Raw genomic sequence first — 24644 nt, forward strand, 5'->3', positions numbered from 1 at the left:
TCACAAAGGAGGGCCTTATGTGAGGCACAGAAATGCAGCCAGAGCAAAGCAGTCATGCTCTGAATAGCACACAGGGCCCCCTCTCTTCCAAGCTCACCAAGCCAAGGGAAAAGACCCAATGACGAGGCAGTGAGAACAATCTGATTTTTTATCAGTGTTGCACACAAAGCTGCTGACTTATGGCTTCTGTGTGCAGGGAGTCCTGTCCCAATATCTCCCTCTCTGCCTGGATTTCCAGAGCCAGGGGTGTTTTCCTGCTGGGAGGGAAAACACAGGTGGTGCGCACCTGACCTTTTAAAAATCAAGTGCAGAGCTTTAGTGTTTTTAAAGAGAACAAAACTAACCTATTCAGTCCAAAGCTGAAACTGCTGAAGACAATCCTAAAGAGACTCTGCATCACTGGTTACTCCACCAGCTGCTGGTGGCTCCAAGGCACAGATCTGTCACCTGGATGTGGAAGCATCAGGTCAATAAGGAAGGTGTGGGATGTCAGCAATTACCAGGGACACAGGAATTACTGATGTTGCTTCATTAATTTAATTTTGTTAACTTTTTTTGCTTGTTTTAGCAAATAGACTTCCTATAGTCGACTGTCCATGGAATAATTATTTTTCAAACCCCCAGAAATTGTTTTTTAATTCACCTGCAGTGTATGTGTAAGCAACTTTGTTTCAAGTGTTTTGAAAACAGTGTTAGCACCTCTGCTCAGGTTCAGCCTCCTGCCAGCGTAATTCCTGTGGAAGCTTCTGCCTGCAGTAGAGTTTGCTGGTTATTCCCAGACACAATAACTGGAAATGTGCTATCCAATAATGATCTGTGCTGGTGCACTGTCACAGAACTGTAATGAAAATAACTCCTGTCACCACGGTGGGAAGCACACCTCTGACTTCCTCTAAAATGTCTGTGAGAAGAAACTTAGCTGTGACAAACCAAGTCCTAAAGGCACGTTTCAGAGCATGGAAGATCTTGCACTGCCAGCTTCTCTTAATGGGACAAGGTTTATTTTATAAATTGATTTATTAAGCTGAAATTAATATGCTTATACACAACTTGAATTTTAGCTTTGTTTTGCTTGTCTGCTAGACAAGAAGAAATGCCACTTTCTTGGTTTTGTGAGTAACACTTTTGCAAAAACAATTTTAGGGGAGGGTTTAGGTGCCTGTGTTCTGATAAGTGCTCCAAAAGAAACCAGATCCCTGTGCCTGACCACCAGAAATGTGAGCAGAATATATTGCTCTCCTCAAAACCCTTGACTTTACTGCAGGGACTATTGACAAGCATGTGAGCATCCATCCTGATGGCCCTTGGAGGAAGGCAGAAGCAAAAACATTGACTTTTTGCCTTACCTACCCATATTTCTCAGAAGCAAAAGGAAAAAGCTGGGGAATATAGATGTCAAATGTAATAGTGCATTGCCTTGTTTTGGTCAGAAGTGAAATGTTTAACAATCAAGTGGCAAATGCAGTGGGGACAGATGTGCTTTTAAAACACTGCTATTTTTCACTGAAATTTTTCAGTCTTCTGGGGGGCTCTGTGTTTACCCAACTAATTTATTACTTTGATTGAGTGCAGTAATTGCATGTCTAACTGAAGAAAATTGCTTCATTTAAAGTAAAGTTTTATCTCTGTGTCAAAAATCTTGTGAGCAGACTGGGTGGATCTGGCTCTTTTCCTTGCCCTGCCACCACGTTCCTGTGTTGACTGGATTGTTTTAGAGCTCAGCAATAATGGGAGTAATGTCAACTTCTTTTCAGGTGCCACATCCTTATTTCAAAATGGAGACTGTGAGAAAACATTGGTAGAGAACCTGCCTAAATGTTTGCTGCAGACCATGGTGCACTTTTTGGCCTTTGGAGTGAAAGATGTGTGTCTTAAGGAAAAGGATGGGGTAAAAGGAAAGATGTGGAAAAGCCTACCAGGTCCAAGCCTTTCGATTCGTGAGACAGTTTTGGAAATGCTTTGTTCACTTAGAGGGTGCTGGAGTTAAAAAATGGAAATTGCTTTTGCAGCAAAGTGCACCATAAGGTCTGCAGGGACAGATTAGCACTTTGGCTCTGTGTGCCTTTTATAGTAAATGCTGCTTCAGTGGTTATTCTAAGATAGGATATGAAGGTGAGAGAAGTTAAGAATTGCATGAGCCCCTCTGATTCACAGTTACCATCACATTAAAATATGGGGAAGCTCTGGTTGTACTTAATTGGCAAAGACAGCAATGGATCAATCAGGCAGTTTAGTGCAGGGTGTTTTTTGTGTTGAAGGGCTTGTAACTTCATGAGCTATTTCTGTGCAGCTGTGACATAGGAAGCTTCATTTTCCCCTGATAAGATATATTTAGACAAAACAGGTCTGGATGATGGCCTGCTTTGATCCTTGCTGTACATGGGCGAAAGGAAGGGCAGGGAGGTTAATTTTGAACAGGCTGGAGAGGAGCAGAGGCAGCAGGATTTTATCTGTGAAAGCAAGATGCTGCATCTGTTAGGGGCAGGGATGGCACTGGATAATCTCCAGAGGCTGAGGTTTGAATTCACCCTGCTACTGAAAATAAACCCTCAGCCCATGGACAACTTGATAATCCCAAATTAGGGCCACACTATCACTCTTAAACTCTTTGAGACAATCAGAATTTCTTATCATCAGTTTCCTTCTAGGGGCACTGGGCAGAGGTGTCCTGGCAGGTTTCTGTGTGAGCTAGGAAATGTGAGGCAGGTTGTGTGGCCTCACGATCTGCCAGGCCAGGAGCTTGCCCAGAGGACTTGAGGGCCATCAACCCATCTGGAACCAACTACTGAGAGCTGGGAAGGTCTCTTTTGGTTTTGTGCAAGTTCTTCATGCAAATGCAGGTTATTCTTGGTGCAAGTTACCCAGGCTCCACATGATTCAGATGGTCTAACAAGCCTCTTCTCCACCACCGTCCCCTCACTTCCCTGAGCTGAGGTGTTTCCTACACTACATACAAAAACATCTTTTTCAGCAGGGAATATCCTTTAATAAAGACATCAGTAATAAAGACACAAACCAAATGTATACTTTTATATATCAAAAGAAAAAAAAAAAAAAAAAGGCCTTCTAATGCTTATTTACACTCTGTGTATGCTGGGAGGGCTGTGTTTATGCGCTGTCTCTTGCAGATTTTAGTGCCACAGAGGCAAGCAGTCTCTGCTCAGGAATAGAATTTCTTGCATCTTCCAGGTCACAAAGGCAAGTGACTCAATATATGTTAAAAATAATGAAAACCTGTACAGGATAAAATTATGGTGTGGGTAAAATGTTGTCTGTAACATGCTGAAATAGGTAAATTTTTAACAAAAGAGACCTGTCCCCTTGCAATTTTCTTCCTCTCACATTTTAGTGAGTGCCTATTTCACTAAGCTTAATGAGCCCAGTTGCTGCCAGTTTGGCCAAGTCTCTGGCTTGTGCTTCACTGGCCAAATATGTGTCAAAAGTAAAGCTTGACAGAGATCTTGTCACAAGAGGGACTTCTCATGAAGGTGTGTAGTGGTAAGACTACAAGGAGAAGTGGCCTTAAGCTGAAGGAGGACAGCTTTTTATTAGATAATAGGATGAAATTCTTTACTGTGGGGTTGGTGAGGCCTTGGAACAGGTTTTTCAGGGCGGTTTTGGCCTTCCCATCCCTGGAAGTGTTCAAGGCCAGGTTGGATGAAACTCTGAGCAACCTGGTCTAGTGAAAGGTGCCTGCCTGTGGCAAGGGGGTTTTAAGTAAAGGATTCTTAAGGTCCCTTCCACCCCGAACCATTCCAGGATTAAATGCCTAAAGTTTTGCTATAGTGGACCTGGGATGTGGAGGTGTAAAAGGTGGCTATATCAAACATCTGCCTGGGGAGACAGAGGTTTGTTCCATTAAACACTGAAGAAAAGTTCTTGGTACTGAGTCCTTGCCAACTTTATCCCGGTTAAATATTTGCCTCTCGTTTTAGAGAGTTTGTGTTTGCCTGCAGGTGCAGAAAAGGAAGGGAATTGCTTAATTTAAATGAACCTTTTGTTTTAAACTCTAAATAGGAAGTCATCCTTGTTTCTCACTCCTTTAATCAGGCAACTTTTTATTAGTCTTATTTTGACATTTGTGTTGGAATTAACGTGATTGGCAGCAGAATCCAATAAATGAGAATTTCAGAGGTGTTTCTGTGCCGCTAAATGAACCTCCGCCTGCAGTTTGACTTGGCAGCACTCGTAGAGTTCTGCATCAGCTGGATTTTATTGTGTGGGGAGATAGATAATCAAAAAGGGAATCGTACGTGCCTGCAAATTAAACATTTTGCTCCGAGTGCTCACTGGTGGTTGAGCAGCAGTGTAATGTCAGGGAGGGAGGGTGGGGGAGCGCCAGCCCGGCGCTAAATGCCTCGTCGTACAAAAGCACAATGGCAAATGTTCAACAACGCACTCGTGTCAAAACAAATCAGATCATAAGCAGCACCAGCTTGCTTTGCTTTGTTTGCAGGGATCTTCTCATCCCTGCCTCGTGATGAATGGTGCTGATAAGCACAGGGGGAGTTGCTGTATATAGCTAATGTCTGCTATAATACTTATTTGAATATTAATTTCCTAGCAGAGATGTTCTTTACATTTAGCCCTTTGCAAGCTTTCCAGAATAAGTCATGATGCCGCTGCACTAATGCTGTAATTGATTAAATTGTGCCAGTATATGCTTTTTTTTCTTTTTCTTTATTTTTTTTTTTATTTTTGCATTGGTAAGGCTTTGCACTGTGCAGAGAATGGCAGCATCCAGCAGTGGACATGACCTCTCTTGTGCTGGGCCAGGAGTTCCCAAATCAATGGGCCACACTCTGCTTCTTGGGTATCTTGGGTACAGAGCCAGTCCTACCGAAGCACACGGTGCTAATTTGTCTGAATATCGATAACAAGTTGGGAGAAGTCATCCCCTCTCCCCCTTACCTCAATGGACCTATTGATCTTTTTGTTATGCTTCTGTAATTTATGGAACTTGGTCTGATGGTTAAAGAAAATTATCCACTGAGCAAGCTAATTTTCAGTGTATGTTTATAATACTACGAGGGAGTGTGAGCAACATAAAGCTACGGTGTTTCTCAGCTGTGCGTGGTGGGACATGGCATGAGCCCTGCAGCTGCCCAGTTTTGATAACTTTAGGTGTTTTTGGCTGAGTCACAGTTCCTGAAAATGAACAATATTTAAATTTTATTAAAGAACTCCAGTGGTCCTTGCTGCTGGCCTATTTGGAGCAGTGTGTTCTGGTGAAATGGAGATCACTCTTGTTGATGCAGCTTTCCCCAGGACGGGACCAGAACACGGGTGACTCACTGGTTTAAGCTGGCAGCAGTCAGCCTGTAACCAGAACTTTTTGCTGTATTTCTGGGAGACTGTACTTTTCCTAAAGACCTGACTTTTGCAGTTACCTTTCAGAGTAACCTGGTGCTTTTCCCCGTGACAGGTGATGTACCCTCCTGCAAACTTGTGGTCTGGAATATTTGTGTGCTGCAAACTGGTACCATCACCCATGTTTTGGGACAGGGCGAGGAGCTTTGTGCTGTTGAAGCAAAGGAGGATTCAGATGCAGAGCTTGGAGGTGCTTTGAGGTGACTGTGAGGCTTCAGGGAGGTGCTGCAGGGGTAAAAGCACCTGGCTGCAGGCTGCTGTCCTGGCCCCCTGCTCCTCATGTTGACATATTGCCTTCCTGGGGGCAGCTCTGCTGGAGGAAAGACATGTGAGGTGTGTTAGTAGGGCTGGTCCCACGGTGATCACTCACTGAACCAGGGCTGGTGGTTCAACAAACGATGCAGGACAGTCTTTTGATCATTGAATTAATTGAGGGGACGGAAGGTATGTCATGGAACAAATACCCCCCACAAACCTTATTCAAAGAGCTTTAGGTGGTGGTGGTGAGCATTTAAAAACACCTGAGGAGCTGCACTGACCAAGTTTGCCTTTTTTCAGATGCTCTGTGAGGCGGTCTTCAGCTACACGTTCTTTTCTCCTGAAAAACATTTTCCTTGGGCAGGCTCTGATCCAGACAGGCATTTAATGCTGTTGGTTGGACATCAGTGTATGCATGTGTCTGCTTGGAGAGGGGCACAAGCATCCTAGAGACACTCAGGCTGCTTTTACACAGGGTCTGTGATGGAGAACATGGCATGAGGGCTGTTTCCTCCTTTATTTATTGCATACTTTATTTATATACTTTCTATACACACATACACACATGCACTTCTATTCCTCCACCAAGCACCTAAAATAAACTTTCTTAATCCTTCATCAAGCCTGGGCTGGAGGCTTCTCCTGAGAGTTACCAGGAGGATTTGATCAGGTACATGGGAGCTGGTTTTGATGGTGGCTTTGCTCATCACGTTGCCACAATGAGCACTCTTCACAATAGGTGAGGCAAAATAACAAAATATATGTCATGGCTTGCCTTCAATTGTATCATTTATTTGAAAAAAAAACCTCAAACCAGCAAAACACATCTCAGCACTATTCCAGGCAATGTTTCAATCATATCCTGAAATATGAGGCAGTAGGACTGAACACTTTTTCTTACTGCCTTTTTTTCTTTCAACTTATAACAAAAGCATAAATGGAAAGCAGAAAATTATAAACTGAAGCTGTGTATCCAAACAAGCAAGAAAAAAGCGTCTCAAGGAAAGCCACAGGTTTGAAATCTGATTTTTCTAAATCATAAATAATGTATTTCATCTGGCTTTTCTGATCAGGGGTTTCAGCTCTAAAGGGCATGCTGGGCAGAGCTGATGTGCAGAACTGAAAAGATTAGACATGTAAATGACATGAGCTGCAAAGAGGATTTCATCTTTTCTAGAAGGCGGAGGGAATCCTTCACCAAATGTGTAAAATTTCTTTAATAACTAGACCTGGCAGGGAAATGCATGGAGTTCCAGCAGTGATAATCAGTGCTTCAAGTCTCTAGAATAGCCAGTGAACCAAAAGATTTGTGTTTACCTAATTCCTTCAGGACTTGAACACGTGAATGTCATTTCATTTGTGCCAAATAAGGGCACATACAGAGAAAATAAAAAAATCCCAAAATAAAACAATAGAAGGGCAGGGTCTTGTCTATAATTTTAATTTTTCTTCATGATTTAGGGACTATTTTCTACAGATCATTTTTAGTGCTAAGTCTGTTGAGCTCAGTGTCCTGCTGCAGGCAGGGATCAGCCTTGCATCCTCTCGGATAGTCCCTGGAAGCTGATGTTTAGCCCAAACTCCCGTTCTTTCTCCCACCACATCAGCCCAAAATGCATGGAAGGATGTGATCCCTCCTGCATCCACCACACCCAGTGCCAGCCAGTTGAACTGGTATCTGTAGATCAGGGCTTAGAATTTTTCATTCAGAACCTGGGCTGCTTCTTTAATATGCAAACCTTTGCCAGAATTAGTCAAGACGGGCAGATCTAACCTGTGAGGGAGGCTCTGCTCTCTGGATGCTCCAGTTTAAAGGAAAATAGACCCCCACCATCCCAGGGTGGGCTACCACCTCTGTTCCTGGGTGTGCTGGCAAAGAGTGACCCCCTCAGAGTAAAGGTGTGTCCCTTTCTGTGCTTGGACACAGGATTTAGGATGTGATGTGTCACTTGTCACGAGCTGCTTCCACCTGAGCTCCTGCTTGGCTGGAATGTGCAAATCCCTCTTTTCTCTGTTCCTCTGGCTCTCCCTTTGGATGAAAGCTGTCTGGGAGCCTCCTGCCTCTGTAGCCCTGTCCCTGGGAGGAGGCTGCAGGAAGAAGTCAGGTTGAGGGAGCCTGATTTTCAGGCTGCAGCCTTGGCACAAGGTACAATCACCCTTCCTCTCCACTCTGCCAAAATACATTCTGGGAGGCAGCAGCACAAAGGTTCACACTCCAGCCCTGAGGAGCTGTAGCAGAAGTAATTATCCACTTTGCTGCTGGGCTTGGGGGCCCTCAGCAAGAGCCATCAGTGAGAAAATGTGTGAGCTCCTGTGAGGAGCAAGGGGGTGCTCCTGACAGGGATCCAGTTGTGGCTGGGATATTAATCGGGATATTAATTGGGAGTAGTCCAACCTGCAGGCACTGTGAGAAGCTGGTTTGCTGTGCACAGGGTGGACTAGACCTCAGATTTAAAGGCAATTTAGAGCTCCATTGACCTGAAAGGTAAAAGGGAGATGTGGGTTTGCTTCATTCTCAGGAATAGTGAACTCTGGTGCAGGGGAAATCTGAGCTGCCTTCACCCAAGCAGAGTCTTCACACAAAGTTTAAAGGTGAGCCTTTGTAGTGCCCAAGGAAAATACCCTGCTTCAAATGCATCAGGGAAGCAAAGTCTTTGACCAAAAAGCCCAAGCTGGGATGGCTGAAGGGAGAAATGGTATTTTTGTTGCCAGAGAGTGTTTTCTCTAGACTTCAAATAAAATTGTTAAGAGTAGGAGGGTGAGGGAAAATTTGCATATGCTTTGAAAAAGCTTTATGTTGTACTCTACCTGGTGCTTCCCTCACTTTGGAGTTGGGAGAGCTTGTCATTTTCCTTCTGGTGGTGTCAGTTTATTACTACTTCTTGGAGAAAATAGAAGTAAACCTCAGCAGTGTCTACAAAACTTCTGGGTTGCCTAATCAACAAGGACAAGCACCTCTGCTCTCCTGAAAACATGAGTAGATTGGTTTTTAAAAAGTGGCATGTTTAAAAGCCAGGCAGTCCTGCATTTCTTGGAGCTGCACAACAAGGAGTAGGAGCAGCTCATGACTGTACTTAATTAGACAGCCTGGGGCTGGGATGGTTAAATGTGAGTATGGTGGATATCAGCCTCAGCAGAAGGGTGTCTGCTTTTATCCCTGGCACTGGCAGGGGAGGGGTTAATTGTAACCCTCACAGTGCTGGGTCTGGTGAGGTCCCATGTCAGCTGTTCTTCTGCACCAGAGATGTAATGGCTTGGGATTTTGCCACCAAATTATCTGAGGTGGCAGATTAAACTGGATTTGTGCTCTGGATCAGCACAGGCTGTGTAACCACTGCTTTTGTCACTTGTGGAGATTTGTGTTTTAGCTCGTTTGTCTTCATAATGAGCTCTGTTTCACACTTCTTCAGACAAGCACAAATGTAGAAATGAACACCATTAAGGAAAGAGGAGGATCCTGGAGGCTGAACTCGCAGAGAAATAGGGTTTTTACCTCTGGCAGTACACAGAGGGCCTGCATTTTAATACCTAGCAAGCAGCTGAGGTCCTTGCTACCAAACAGGAGATGTGTCTGGTCCTTCTTCTGTTCTTTCAGACAATACCAGTTGTCCATTGCCAGCCTGTGAAACACAGCCAGGGTGGGTCTGTTCCTCACAAAAGCTCAGCTGTTGTGTGAGCAGAGCCTGAAATGGGGAGCTGAGAGAGATTCCTCCCTCCATTACAGACTCAGTTTTGCACTTTAAAGCAATGGTGGACACTGTGTTTTTTGCCTTTTTTTTCTTTTTCTTTTTTTTTTTTTCCTTACAGCATTTCAGAAATCCAAGTCTGAAAAAGCAGGATTCCTCTGTGTAAAGCATGTTGGCCTGTGCCCCCAGAAAGTGCTGTGAATCTGAAAGGCTTGGGCTTTTTTTTTGAAACAAGACAGATTGCTGCTGAGCATCTCCAGAGGACAGCTGCTGCTCCTGGTTTTTAGGGACATTTTGTTGTGGGAGAGTGGCAGGAAGGGCTGGAACAACCCCCTTATTTCCTCTACTCTGGGCTGTATTGCAGGTGTTGGTCCTGATGGGGCAGATTTTTGGTCAGGAGACTGATCCATTCCTATCAAGTCTTGTTTTTAACCCCTCAGTGCCATAGTTTGACTTCAGGCTCTCCAAGGTAGGAGTTTATTTGTGTGTGTGTGTGTGCTTGAGGCAGAAGAGCCATGATCTTCCATCGAGTGTGTAGCTATTTCTGCAATGGAAATAACAGCTTCCTTTTCTCCTCTTGCATGAGAAAAGACATGCAAAAGTTATACAGGGGTGGCCTCTCTGCAAAGTAGGACATGAGCATCCTGGAGATCCTTGGTTATAGAAGGCTTCTCTCTTCTCTGTGTAAGCACTTTGGCCCAGCTGGTTTTTCTTGCACCCTTTGTAGTCTTCCAGGCAGTAACCTGGAGGAAGAAAAAAAATAAAATTATGCTTTAAAAGCACAGAACAATGAATGTAAGACACAGCACTGATACCCTTTGGACCTCAAACCCAGTAGCTGCAAGCTGAGCTCTTTGTTTTTTAAAAAAACAAAATAGCACATTGTAAGTGTGGGGATACTATATATTCTGAAAGATTTTCCAGGGTTTAAGCATAGCTATTAGCTGCTTCCTTTTAAATGAGCCATTTCAGAGTGATAATCTCTCCCTATCAGATCATGATTTTGAGCAATTGGTATCTCTGATATTAGCTTTAACCTTTCCTGTGTAAGCTCATTAAGATGGAGAAAACATACACAGGGGGGACCACACAGAGCTCATCTTTCAGCAAGCAGTCCTTCCTCTTTAGCCAGGGAAACTGCTTAAAAACCAGTCAATGGAATGGTGTGGTTTTAAACCCAGGAGAGCACCAGGGAATAAAGGAGATTGTGGATCCATGGAAAATCACGTCACCAATCGGCTCTGATGCTTCGGTCCAGGTTGTTGATCCCCCAGTAAAACCTGGGGGAGCGGAGCAGGTGAGGGAGAGCACAGTGAGGAGGAGCAAGGTGCTTATTGGTGCTGCTGAAAGGATGATTTGTCAGGAAAAAAACATGTGGGGCTTTGGTTTCCTTTGTGCCATGATCCCTGCAGCAGATCTGTTGCTGTTTACATTTCACCCTAATCTGTACAATGTTGATCTAGATGTTTAATGAGTGGATTGGTGTGAAATCAGGCTTTAGGCTCCCAGGCAGTGGCTTAGTAAATACAATAAGCAGCCTCTCTTCTAGCCTGGAGGGGCTGTTATGAATTTTTTATCACTTTTTATTTTTTTATCACATGCCATTCTGACAGCATTTGGATTTGTAGCAAGAAAATAACCCAACCCCTCACTTTCCCAAGAAATCTCCATTTCAAATATTTACACAGTGCAACACAGCTACTACCTAATTGTTGGTGAGTAAGCCCTTCATGTCATTATGACAGTAGGGGAGGCAGACACTTGAAAGAATCATTCTGATATTTACTCTGACAGGCAGATTGAGAGAGACCTGATGTGAGAGGAGGATGGCAGGGAGCCTTGGGGACAGGCATAACCTGCTGAAGGCCCTCATCAGCTCTTGAACTCTTTCTGTCAGCAGAAGGTTGGATTTTGAGCAGTGGTGGTTTTGCCATCCCTGCTGTTTAACTATGCTCAAAATGCTCAGAGGGACCAGCTCTGTGCAACTGCCCCACTAACACTCTTGCAAAACCATTGTCTTGCTCTTATTCTCTTGCAAAGACTAAGAAATTAAGAAGAAGAAGACTGAAAATTAAAAGCAGCCCCTTCTAGACAGCTCTGCTCAATCAGGAGGTGAAGCCTTTTGAGTAGGGAAGCTGAGGGAAGAGGAGCCAGCCCCGTTCTCCAACTTTTATGATGAGATTACTTGCACTACAGGGCCATGCAGTGCTGAGGGCTGTGCAAATACAGCCTTGAGTGCTCTGTAAACAGAAATGAAGGTGGAGCAGGGAGAAAGGGGTGCCCTGGCTCCCCAGAACAGCACAGCAGGGGACACTGAGACCTTGTGCTGGCACACGTGGGAAGGGGCTGGGGGGCTGCCCTGCTAGTGGCCACCAGCTTGCCACCCTCCCCTGGGGCCCTGCCCTGGCCCATGGGATGTTGGTGAGGGCTCCAGGTGTGCTCCCATGTGTGCCAGGCTGCTGTGGTGTAAAATGGGTGGCAAATGCTGAAAATGCGTTTTTGTGGAGCGGAATTTCCATTCTGATTTTCACTGGGACTGGACAGGAGCCCAGAACACCTGTACCCAGGGGTACAGGCAAAGCCTCCTTGTTCCTGGTGCTGCTGGGCAGGAGCTGTGGGGCTGGAGCTGCAGTGTCTGCTGCAGCACACACAGAGGCTGGAGAGACAGTGACTCCCTATTAAAAACAGGTAATGGGCCGTGACGTCCACTAAATGAGGTCTTGTGATAGTCACAACAAATGCAGTGTTTCAGGCAGATGAACATAATTCTGTCAGTGGGATTAAAAGGAAATGCTGGAAAATTACACAGATGGTTTTCAAGAAGTCATAAAAAGCTAATTGAAATGGGTTTTGGGTTTTTTTTGTTGTTGTTGTTTTGGTTTTTTTATTAGTTCTATGCCATGTTGCCACAGAGCACTGGGTGTGTGGATTAAAAAGGATTTTTAGGGAGGTTAGGTAAAGTGGGAAAGGATTTGATGGGACCTGCTTATAAAGAGCTCAGGGGAGGTTTCTTCTTGTCCTCTCCTGCAGCTTTGCATCTGCCCAGAAGGAGGATGCTCCTGCTCATTCCTCCTGGCAAGGCCACCTGAGGGGAAGAGGCAGGAGCACTCCATGCCAGTGCACTCAGGGATGGGGTGGGCAGGGCTGCTGGCATGCTCAGGGCACTGAGAGAACCCTCTCTCTTCAAGAGAAGAGCCCATTTTAAATTGTTCTTTGTTGATTCTTGTCTGGGCAGTATCATTTTGCTTGTGCTGAGGAGCTGGCCAAGCACACAGCCTGCCCTGGCAGCTTGTGCACAAAGTGACAGTGTCCAGTTTGCCCAGCAGTCTGACTATGAAAAATTAGAGCAGTTCGAGGAAGCCTCAGATGCATATGGGCTTTCTCATCTGAGTACTTCAGCCCTTCCAACTGAGCTGCAGGCCTTGGCTTTCAGCCTTCACAGCCAATTTGGTTCTTTGGAAATTGAGCTTGTGTCACAGATTACAACAGAGCTGTGACTTCCATTGTGAGAGTTTTTTATTTTCCCTACCTGCTGCTCCTTGCAGAGCTGGAATCTGAGAGGTCATGGATGGGCTTCTTCTTCATTGCAGACCTGATGATGGGTGGCACCTCTCTGTAGAGTTCACATATTTGGCAGTTTAACAAGTCAAGGGTTGGCTTTGGCATTTTGGTTAAGATAAATGCACAGAGTTCAAAATACAATTTGTTTAAAAAATAGCAGTGATGTGCTCTGAGATGTGGGATCCTTGTGCAGGAGGAGATGATCTCCATCCCAAACACATGGTGGCTTAGCTGGGGGTTGAACCAAAAACCAGAGGCACAGAGTCCAGACAATCTGGCTAATCCTGGGGGCAGATTCTGCCTGCAGTATTGGGGTGTCTCATGGCTGGGTGGGGGTTCTGGATCCCGGATACCCTGCAGGTCTCACACGGCAGTCAGTGCCCCATAGCTGTGCTGAGGGGACAGCACAGTTTGTGTGGAGGATGCCAGTGTCCCATGGGCTGCCTTGCCATGCCCTGGCCACCCTGCATGCATGGTTCAGGGGGTCAGTGTCCCTGAGACGTGTGACATGTTTGTGTTCCACCCCTCTGCTGTGCCAAGACCTTTCCAGCTGCCAAAGCACAGCACTCTGAGGGCTGCTGTGGGAAAAACTGACTGCAGCTCAGCCAGACCCAAGGCACCCCACTGCTGACACTGTGGGAGGTGATAAAAGGATGGCTGGGAGAGCAGCAGCATGGGAACAAACTACATACAGTGAGGGTTACCTGAGGGGGAATGCCAAAAATTATCACCTGCACTTTGCCCAGTGGGAAAACTGAGCTGTGGAAGGGCGCTGTGTTGGCACCTCCTGTGCAGGGAGGCACCACAGCCATGTTCCTCCTCTCCCAGCAGCAGCCAGGCACTGCTGCCATGGGTTTTGGCACAGACACCTCAGGTGTTCATGGGCTGGGGTGGGGATGGGGCCTGTGGGCCAGCAACACCCAGCACCTGTGTCTCAGCCAGAGGTAAAGGTGCAAACAGAGACCCAAGCCATGTGCCTGAGCCTCTTTGTAAACGTCAGCATCTGAACCAGAGCAGAAATACTGTTCCTGTGGAGATGTTACCAACAAGCACAGGCTCTGTCTCCATCCAGGCAGGCAGTAAAGATCTCTGCCAGAATGCTCCCGTGGTCATCAGTGCCATGGGAAAGTTTAGTCCCACCACTGAAACATCTCCCTCTGAAGAGTCACGTCTTTATTCGGCGTTTCATGCTGACCTCCTGGGGGGTGTTTTTATTCACTCTTTGAATTCTTGTGTGGTATTTAAAGCTTTCTTCTTGGGGAGGGATTTTCAGCTCTGAAGACTAGGGTGGGGAAGTGTGTTTCAAAGATTTCCAAAAACGTTGCAGAGTTTAGTACAGTGTTGGAAGGTTAATTTCTCTTTTCAATGCTCACCTGGCATTGCTTTGCCTGCTGTACAGCCTGTGGAAAGCGCTGCAGAGATTTGCATGGGATTTGTTTGACCCTGCCATGTGATGAGCAGGATCAGGTTTTCGTGGTTTTATCAGCCTGTCAGCATGCATCATTTTCTCTCAGGGGAAATAAGTGATCTGCTTGCCTTCCCTGCTTATTTCACATTTGACTTGATGCTCCCTCTGTGGCAAAGATACCCTGAACTCTTATAATCGTGCTCCTTTGGAGGCAGGGATAAAAGAATGTGTTCTCTGAAGACATTTCCTCTGCCTGTGGGCTAATTTGGGCCAGTTGTGGTTTGAAGTAAGCATCCTCGTAAATGCCCCTGACCACGTTTTGCATTTCTGTGTCCCTAGTCTGCCCTTACATTTTAGGGATTTTGATCATCAAGATCAAGTCTGAGGCAGCAGATCTCAGTCACAGCTGTGCTTAAAGCAACTCTTTTTATCTCTCTGAAGCAAACTCTCCTAACTGTAAGCAGGTAAGGAGGATTAACAGTAGTTAGTAATTTGTCTCTTGCTCTTTAATATGGTTGTAGCCCCACGGGGACAGACGCTGCCTGCAGTGCCCCAGAGGAGGCAAAGAGCTGGACAAACAAGGCAGCTGGAGGGCTCAAGTGGGCCTCAGGCAAGAAATAAATCTGTGCCTTTTGCTCAGGTACTCACTCAGGCTTTGCTGTAGCTTGATCACTTGGAAATCTCCTGCTCCAGCAGCCCTGCAGCAGTTCTGCAGACAACTGTTGAAATCTACAGCCAAACAGGAAAGCAGGACTGTGCTGTTTTGTCAGAAATTCGTCCTTGAATGTTTCTTGCATCTGTGATGTATCTGGGGGGATGAGTTTCAGATTTCCCACTGTAGTTTTGTCAAATTTGCTTTATGTGAACTGCTTTGAGACCGAAATGGAAGATGTGGCCTTGTCAGGCACCTTGCTTTGTGATTTGTGCTTGTTCCAACCTCAGTCAGTGAGGGAAAACAATAGCATAAAAACACCCCACCTGAGTTAAAGTGTTTGAAAATGTGGGATTGAACCATGTCTGCTGTAAAGTGACATCCTGCCACATGCTGGGACTTGCAAGGCCACTGGAGAGTTTCTCAGACGTTGCCTTGTGCAACTGTTTGAAGCCAGAACTCGATGCAGGAGAAGTGTTCTCACCAAAAATCTTGGGAACTTCACTGAATAAAAGGTTTAATCAAGACTGAAGAGGACTTCAGTGCTCTGAAACACTTCTGTAGTGCTTGGGTGAGTAGGGATAGACTGAAAGAAAGAGCGCCTAAGGTGTTTTTTTTTTTCTTCCTTGCATGCAGACACTGGCAAAATCAATACCTTCATCTTTGCAGTAATTCAGGTGACAGTGTGCATAGTCACAATCAAAACACTTCACATGAAAAACTGCCACTGTTAATAGGAGCTTTTTAAACAGAGCAATTGGCAGCTACCTGCTTGGCTTGAATGAATTTATTAGAATAAATTAGCCATTTTCCTTTGTTTCCTCCACCACCGTGTTACAGGTTTACACACAACCTTCTACGCCTTCCTGTGTATTTAAGGCTCGTGAAACTGATGTGTTTTCCTTCACCTTTACAAATCTTGTTGGTGTCTTTTGGTTTAGTTCCTTTATTATTTTTTCCCCCTTTTCCTTGGTGCACTTAAACTTTACTGCCCCCCTTTTCAGACAATTACAGCATTTTCTGCTTTCCACCACAGAGCCTTGGCCTCTTGCACAGCAGTGGCTGAGCAGCGAGAGTGCTTGAAGAGTTGCCAGGGAAGTTCAGCGATGTTCCAAAGCAGCACAGAAGAAATTATTATGGATTCTGGGTGCTTCATTCCTCTGTTTTCAGCCCTGCTTTTTGGGATGACCCTGTTCTAGCTAAGACATAATGGGATGGTGTTAGAGACCCCAGGAGGCTGCAAACAGAACCTTAAGCAGGTCAGATGGGCTAATGTGCATTGAAGGAAGAACAGCCAACCATCAGTAATTCTCATGAAACAGCAATTAAGTTGTCTTGGTTCACTGTTGTGGGCCAGTGCTTTTTCAGATGCCAGAACAGGATCTGTCTGGGCAGCTACAACCTCAGGTTGTATCACTGTGATAATTTTTCCTCCCTTTGTGCTGTCAGCTTTCATTTCAGGCTGTGTCATACTCAGATGGGCAGGGTGCCTCATGCAAACCCCTGTCCACGTGCCTTGTTTAGTGTCCTTTACAGCTTGTGATTTTATTTTTTGATGTCATTTGCTCACTTGAGCACCCTTCTCTGGTGCTTTTCTGGGAAATCCACTGCCATGAGCATTCTGGGCTTCACCTGCATCACTGGACAATGTGTTTAGCTGTTTACCTGTTTGGTTCCCTGTCACAGCTGATATTTTTGGGAGGTACAGCTTACTGCTTCATTTTCTGCTGCGGGTGATGAAGCCCTCCACAGGGTGAGCGGAGCAGGAACGTGGCTGGCTCTGAGGTAGCATCTTTGGGGACACTGTACTTGCCCTAACTAACTGTAGGGAATGTGCTTGTTGGTGTTTCCCCCCTTGAAGCTGTGGTTGCTTCTCCTAAAAAAGAGGTTCTCCCTGCACTGGAGAACGTGCACCAATTACAGCTAATGGTGAGCAATTACCCTGAACCCAGCAGAATCTCCAGTTTCACAAATGGTCAGGTTAACTTTCATTCCCCTGGTTCTGCTGTGGCAGCTCTGGCTGGGTCAAACCCTTGAGCGAGGGATGTGCTCCCATGGCCCACATCCCACTCGGCAAAGCCTGTGTGCCACGTCCAAGGTGCCAGAGAGCAGCTGGTGCCTGCCAGGCCCAGACAGGGCTGGGACCACACGTGGCACTGACCAGACGTACCCAGTGTGAATTGGTTTCATGACAGCCCAAGAAGCAGGAGGGAGAGGGTGTAGCACCTGGCCCAGCGTTTTTTATCTTCTCCTTGTGTGAGATGGCACCGACAATGTGGAGAGGGCACCTGCCTTGTTTTGTGGCTGTGCTTCTGTGTAATTTCAGCCCATCCCCGTTCTGAAAACTTCAGGGGTTTAATACAGGCTAAGTGCGAGAAAAGTACAAATTGTTTCCATTTTTCCTGATGGGGGAACTGTGAGACAGAGCAGTGTTTGACCTCCCACATCACATTGCTGACATTTGGCACAGCTGAGTATTTTGAGCACAGATTTCTTGAATGTCAGGCCAGTGCCCTATAAACACAGGTTGCCTTTTGTTGTTTGCTGGGCACAACTGTGTGGGAGAAGCAATAAAGCCACTCTGTAGGCAGGGCACTGAGGAATGCTGCCCGATTTGCATATGAAAACATTTATCCTCATACTCAGAGCTAACATAGCTACCACCGAGGCGTTTCCATGGGCCCCAAGTCTGGCAGAAAGAGGGTCACACCACCCTCTTCAAATGAACTGCTTTAAGTTTAATTAAGTCCACTACCAAGCTTCCCAAATTTCTTAATTGCCTGGTGTGCGACTGAAGCTCGATTGTAATGTAGGGCTTGGAGATTTTCCCTTTCCTTCCTAATGGTAAACAGCAGCGGCAGCAAGGAGTGTGTAGAGCAGTTGATGCAGTGGCAGTGATGGATGAGCCAGCCCAGGGAGACAGAAATAAGGTGGCAGATTGGCTGTGGTTTTTAGCTGTCTAGGAAGGAGGCAGAGGGGCTCTGCCTGCACCATCTGGATCGGGCGATGGGCACAGGGAGAGGAGGGTGCTTTTCACTCGTCAGAGATCAGAGCTGACACTTGGATGTGTTCAGGGTGCCATCTACCCTGTCTAAATATTTATTTCTTGCGCTGTGCTCAGCCTAATGCAATCAGACTACAGTGTGGAGCGCTGCCATATCCTTTTAGCTCTGAATTTGTCTTGCAGTAACAGGCTGTGCTGCCCCCAAACCATGCATGGATATTGCAGGCGAGGGGGAAGGCTGGAGCACCAGCTCACATTCCAGCAGCCTGGCCTTGCCTCTCTCCCTTGTCGATGACATCCGACAGCACTTGCTCCATGCACTACCCTGGGCTTTGTGGCTTAGCTGAGCTGGTGGGAACCTGATTCCCTTTTCATTAGGAGGGAGATAAAGGAGCCGGCGTTATCTCTCAAAATATAAAAATGTAAATGGACTTCCACTGGTATTTGGTTTTTTTTTTTACCATTTCTGCTGAACGTTGAACGAGAATGCGCTGTGTGTGTTTTCCAGATCCTCCCCCCAGCTGAAGAGCAGTGTGCTGTGACAGTGACAGTCTGAGAACCTCTCTGCTGAGCAGAAACCTGCTCCCTTTCAGTGTGCTAGCCCTAAGTTAAATCATCCATCTCACACTTCCACCCCTGCAGAGTCCTGGGAGGGTGGGATGGCTTAGGAGGAGTTTGGCTGTGTTTTTAAAAATCACTTGAGTTCCTTAGATGCGGGTGAGGCCCAGAGTTGAATTTGTTGAGCGTAGCACACCCACTGGAGCCTGTTATCATCAGTCCTGCAGTACCTGTGGCCTTCCTCTGCAGAGCTCTCTGGGACAGAACTTGTACAGAACTTGTCCACTCGTTGCATAAACACATTGAATAAAGAGTGTGTACAGTGTTTAACTTGGAAGAATGCTTATTCTGCTCATCTCCAGCATGATTGTGATAGTTTCATTTCGTTCTTTGTTCTTGCAGACTTCTTGAATTATTTTTTTTTAATGGAATAGTTAACTTGGACTCACCACCCCATTGTGTCTGCAGTTCAGACTAAAACTGTTTCAAATCAATAACAAGGAGAACAAATTTTTAAGCTTCTTGGCGTGAAAGAGCTAAATCATCAAGGGCTGTTCTTATAGCTCTGTGTGTTTCAGCAGCATGTGGAGGGGAGAAGATGAAACACAGTTAAGGAGTGGCTTTACCTCCATGCAAGGAGTGCACTGTTAAGTATTCTGTTTTTTTTAAGTAAAATTTACCTCCTTTTGGCTTTATAACCAATTCTTAGATCTGTTGTAGGCATTTGATATAATAAATTTAAAGCAACAATGATGGATAAGAGATACTCTTATTCCAGTTTGATAAAGGAATTACAGGAGCAATCCCTGAAAAAACTGTTTTGCCTATGTGCATTTACAAATCAATTTTCATCATCTCGTTTAATTTGTGTGTGTCTGCATACGTTCGCTGTGGGATTTATAGTATTTACTGACTGTGTTGAACATCCTTTTAAGTTGTTCTTGAAATTTAGTGCCACATAAGTAAAAATGCTTGTGATTTACAGGCACCCTCAGCTGAATGAGAACTCGTGAGCCCAGCAGGGAGCGGAGGGGGTGTCAGCTCTGGACTTGATGTGTGTTTTGGTAAGGTTTGTGAGACCATGAGTGTTGATAGATGAGGGGTCTTGGGTGAAAGATTGTCCCCCTTTCAGCCAACCGTTCCCAGGAAACATTTTTGAGATGCCATGCCGTGGTTTGTTGTTTTTTTTTCTTGTCTGAGAGAAGAACATTTTTAAAATAGCAGCATAAAGGTCGGTGCTCTGTCAGGCAGGGAAAGGCATCTGGAGGGGCTCAGACCCAGAGGCTCAAGTGCTGCAGCACAGCAGCAGGGCAGGCTTGACAAGCTGTGAGGGGACCTTGCTTCCTCCTCCTCTTCTGCTGAGAATGAGGGTAAGAGACAGTAGAAGCAATAGCAATACTTAATTAAAAGGTACACTCTTGTCCCCTGTGTATATTTGCAACTGTGTGTAATGTAATTAACATTACTTTAAAGATGCATGGAAAAACACCTGCTCCTCTGGGGACTTGGGAAGCAGCTAAAGGACTCTGTGTGCAATGCCACCTCCTTTCTGAAGCAGATAAATGGAAAATTGGTGTTGAAGTGGAGCAGGAAGGCTCATTAGGTTGTACAGCTGCATATCCAAAGTGGGCTGTATTTGTCTGAGCTGTGAGAGCAGGCTGTATTCCTCTCCCTGTCCTGGGTGGTCTGTTGGCCAGGCCAAGTGCCCTGAGCACAACAGATCTGGAGTCAGCTGGGTGCCAGCCCCATTCCAGGGGAGCCAGAGCATCCCTCTGGCTCCTGCATCCTGCCTTGCCAGGGGCTCCAGGACCACAGGGCGAGATGCCCCAGCTCTTCCAGTTGTCAGAAGATGGCATAGGAAACTTGCTGGATGCTCTCCCTCATCTTTAGCAGGTAAACTCAAACACAGGATGGAAGAGAGGGAATGGGGATGCATGAGAAGCAAGGGAGACTTGCATTCTGCTGCTGCATGGGCCTCAGGCTCTCCCTGTGATGTTGACCTTCAGATGTATGGGTGGAACAGGTACAGCAGTGATAGACAAGGTCTTCTTGTGTGCTGTCTTTGTGGCTGAAAATTTACTTTACTTCTTTCTGATAAGTTTGTAAAACTGTGCCATTGCTTAGTTCTTACAGAAGCCCTGACCCTGCCACCCCCCCAGCAAACAAACTTTCGTGCTCTTGGGGTTTGTAACTACAGCCTTGGTGCTCTGTTTAAATGCAGGTGTTTTACCCCTCCAATATCTTTCTACTGTCTTTGCTTAGCTTACCCCTCAGAGATTGTTTGCAATTCTTCACTTTGTTTGCATGAGGAATATTAAAATAAAATAGAAAAAAAGGTGTTATTCCTAACTCGGTGTGAGATCGCTGTTTATGAAATCACACCAGCTTGAGACACAATTACCACAAATAATTGCCAAGAGTGCTTGCTCTAAAAACAAAACTTTCTAGTTATTGTTGGCAATGCTTTTCACAAATGAAGGTTGGCTATTTTAGGCTGAATATTATGTTTTTGTACTTGCTTATCGGGCACTGAGACTGTACGCTCCAGTAAGATGTTATCCTTAAGTGGAATTTTGTTTAATTGGAGGAATGAGAGGCTCAAAGTTCTTAGTCCTTCAGGTGATGGGGACAAAGAATTTGGCAGTCATTTAATCCTCATTTCTACCATCTCAGGGAGGTGCTAAGTGAACAACAACAACAAAAAAAGCAACCAAAACAACAAAACAGCCAGAAAAACCTGTCCTTTCTGGCAAAGAAAACTTCAGAAAATGTGGTTCTGTAGCAGGAAACCTTCTTTATGTTATTTTCCAGCTACACCTGGTGTTGCTGTGCTGTGGATGCTTTGTGCCTTCTCTGTATGGTGGGTGACAAACAGGCCCCCCTTGGGCACAAGTGCTGCTGTGCCCCTGTGAAGGATTAACTCTGCTTATCACTTGGCAGGGTTGCCTTTCATTCCTTTAGTGTACTTCTCTTCAAAATCCTAATTTCACGTACAAATGGACACGACTCGGATTTTTATCCAAATAAGAAGTAAATGGCTAGAGGCAAGCCCAAATTTTTGGGAATTGTTTTGGAAGAGAATTCTCAGGTTACACTGGAAGGCACAGACACATTGCTCTTTCATGAGAATAGATAGCAGGGCTGCAGGGAGGGCTGAGGGGTAAGAAATGGAAAATGCAAGAAGGGCTTTTCATTACTCCTGCTCCCTCGAGAGACAGGGGACATGGGAGAATGATGCTACTAATCATTGATAGTGTGGGGTCTTGCCTGTTAAATCCATCTGGTCAGATAAAAAACTGGCACTAGCTGAGAATTTGGTGTTGAGTCCTTGCTCTTTGCAGGGATTGGACAGAAAGGGCTGATTTCCTCTGACATGATGAAAATTGGCAGGTACTGGGGGGGCTCTGCTGGGCGCTGCCCTTGCTCTGGGAAGCTCAGCAAAGGGCTGGATAATGCTGCACTGTGCTCTTGCAGGGCTTCTGGCAGGCAGTCAGCTGCTTGGAGAGTTCATGGCTTTAATCTCAATAGCATTTTGTTACTGTTTCCCCCAGTGACTGGTGTATGCTTTTATTTTTATATATGGGTGCTGGTAGGGCCCTTTCCCCCACCGCTCCCTCAGGAAAGCTTTTCAGTGTGTCAAAACCAGAGCTGACCATTTCCCTTGGAAGGGAATCTGCCCTGAGCTGTTACTGATGAGAGAAATGCAGGATTTTGGGAGGAATGCTGATGAAAATCAGGAGGCTGGGAGAAATACCGACTGCCAGAGATGGTTGGGTTGCTTTGCTGCATGCCGGGGAGTCTGTCTCCCAGAAAAAGTGATGAGTTTTGATCCTGCCAGTGCAGGAGCAATGCTGACGTGGTCATTTCATGGTCAGAAAAGCTCCTTGCTGTGCAAAGAAAGGTTTGGGTGCTGTAATGATAAAAGTTTCTGTAACTTTAAGCAACCATGAAGTAGAATAACTGCTTTTGTGTCTTAAATTTATTTCCAAGATACAGTGTATAAGCTCTTTTTTTTTAACTGTGCAAAATTATTGTGTAAGCTGTGACTTTGCCATACCAAAGCATCCAGTCTAATATTCAGATGCTGAGTATCTGCAGATTCCCCTAATTCCAGTTTTATTTCCTTTCAAAATCGATGTAGTGATGTTTTGCATTCCTGAAACCCAAACTCCAGAAATGCTGTGATTTATGGGAATTTCTGCTTTGGTAAAAAAAAAAATAAAAAAAAAATTAAAAAATTGCAGAACATAAACATTAAATGTATAAGAACAAGACAAGTAAATCTCTGAAAAGATATATATATATATATGGATATATGGATATATATCTTGTGTGCATATGCATATAACACAAATGATTCTGAGGAAGTCCATTCCATGGTGATGCTGATGTGGCTAAATTAAAAGCATTAAAGATGTCACATTTAAAATGCAGTGTCTTCACATTAGAAAATATATTATCTTGGATGCCTACAGATGTTTCACTGAGTGCAATTCCAGGTCAGAAGTTCTTTCCTTCTCACAGCATAGAGATGTAGCAGGATGTCTTTAAAAACAATTCCTTTGTGGAGAATAACTAACTGAATTTACTGCAGAGGAAGCATTACTTACTAACAGAAATATGGCAGAGCTCTAGACATGTGCTTTTGGTTACTGAGGTAATTGAGAAAATTAAAGGATGATTCTGTTTGGCATGAAGTGCCCGCTCATGCATTGGGCTGGGAGCCTCATGCAGCCTTCTTGGAATTCCCTGGGAAGGGAAGGAGCTGGGGGTTCTGCAGGGCTGGGCTCTGAATGTGTGTTTCCTTCTGAGTTGCTCTCACTGGAGCTTTTCTGCTTGAAACTGGAGAATCAGTTAACAAGTAATTTATTAACTGGACAGTTTTCTCCAGTTTTAAAAGCTTGCTCTATGCCTGTGCACGTCTGGCTCCTGCCAGCTCCAAGGCATTTGTGCATCTTGAAACGTGTGAGTAGCTCCCAGAAGTCAAGGGCATTGCTCACGTGCTCTGGGAGTTTACAGGACTGAGACCTCAAAGAAAACCTGGTCTAAATCTGAGGCTGACTCATCTGCCAGTGATCCTGTTACACTGAGTAGGTGCTTTAGGTGAACTTTCTGGCAGGATGAGGCTCTAAAAAGTGGAATGAAAGAGCCAAACTGGTGTGCTCAAAAGCAGTATTTGATTTGGGATAACTCCCATCTTTAGGATCCCACCTTGGAGCTCCCCAGTCTTATTGTGAATTAAATCTTCAGCCTTGTTAATGTGTATGAGCCTAAGGACTGTGAGTCAGGAGCCATTTCTGGAAATGCTGGCTGAAAGAAAAAGGAGATGGGGAAGAAAAAGAAAAAAAAAAAGCCAGGGATAAAGGGAGCAAAAGCTAGCCATGAGTAAATCAGTTTAGACTGAGATTGAAATAAGTGATGGACAATTTTCCCTAGTTTCATATAAGCTGTTCATCAGTGTAATAACATGACTGCTGTGGCATGGCCTTTAGCTGGAGTGGGCTGGCAGGGAGCCACTGGATCTCACTTGTTTTTTGCTTAGACAGGGCATTGTCAAAGGACACAGTGGCTCCTCGCTGTAAATCTCACTGCTATTTATGCTGCACCAGCATGCGTGAGCCCAGGCAGGACTCATCTTTCATGAGGATTTTTTTATTCACTGACCAATAATCCATAGGGCTTGAGCACGGCCTCTTCCCTCTCTAGTCAACATCAAAAGAAGATCCCAGCGTGCTGAATAGGGATTTTTCTCTCTGCTGCTGTGGTTGGGGGTGTAAAGTAGAGCACAGTTCAAAGATCTGCGTTGCTGAAATTGCCTTGTAATGCTTTATTCATATCTTTGATACTGCCTGACAGAAGGCAAATTTATTCATTCTATTGCCTGGCTGTGATAGAGAGCTTAAGTCCTAAAGTAAGTAAGATAAGTAGTTTGCAGAGATGCTGTTTAAAGCCTTTACCTATTTTTGGGCTGTGGGAGGACAGAGATGTCACCAGAAATGGCCCTTTGGAGATCACCCAGCTCAGGTTCCTGCTCCAGGGAAGCCCCAGCACCAGAGTGGGTGACTTAGGCTGGCTCAAGGAGCATCACTGCATGCAGGGATGAGGCCCTTCTTGTTGGAAGATAAGTGTGGGCAGATGGTTACCTCC

The 24644-nt window shown here is 45.4% G+C and overlaps 1 protein-coding gene across 3 annotated transcripts in view; it reads left to right on the forward strand.

Annotated features, from left to right (window-relative positions):
- Positions 1-24644, forward strand: part of ERBB4 (erb-b2 receptor tyrosine kinase 4) — a 553845-nt gene that overhangs the window by 137906 nt on the left and 391295 nt on the right. The window lies entirely within an intron of this gene.

The sequence above is a fragment of the Cyanistes caeruleus genome, chromosome 7 (assembly GCF_971803275.1).
Source record: "Cyanistes caeruleus chromosome 7, bCyaCae1.hap1.1, whole genome shotgun sequence".
Lineage (NCBI taxonomy): Eukaryota > Metazoa > Chordata > Aves > Passeriformes > Paridae > Cyanistes > Cyanistes caeruleus.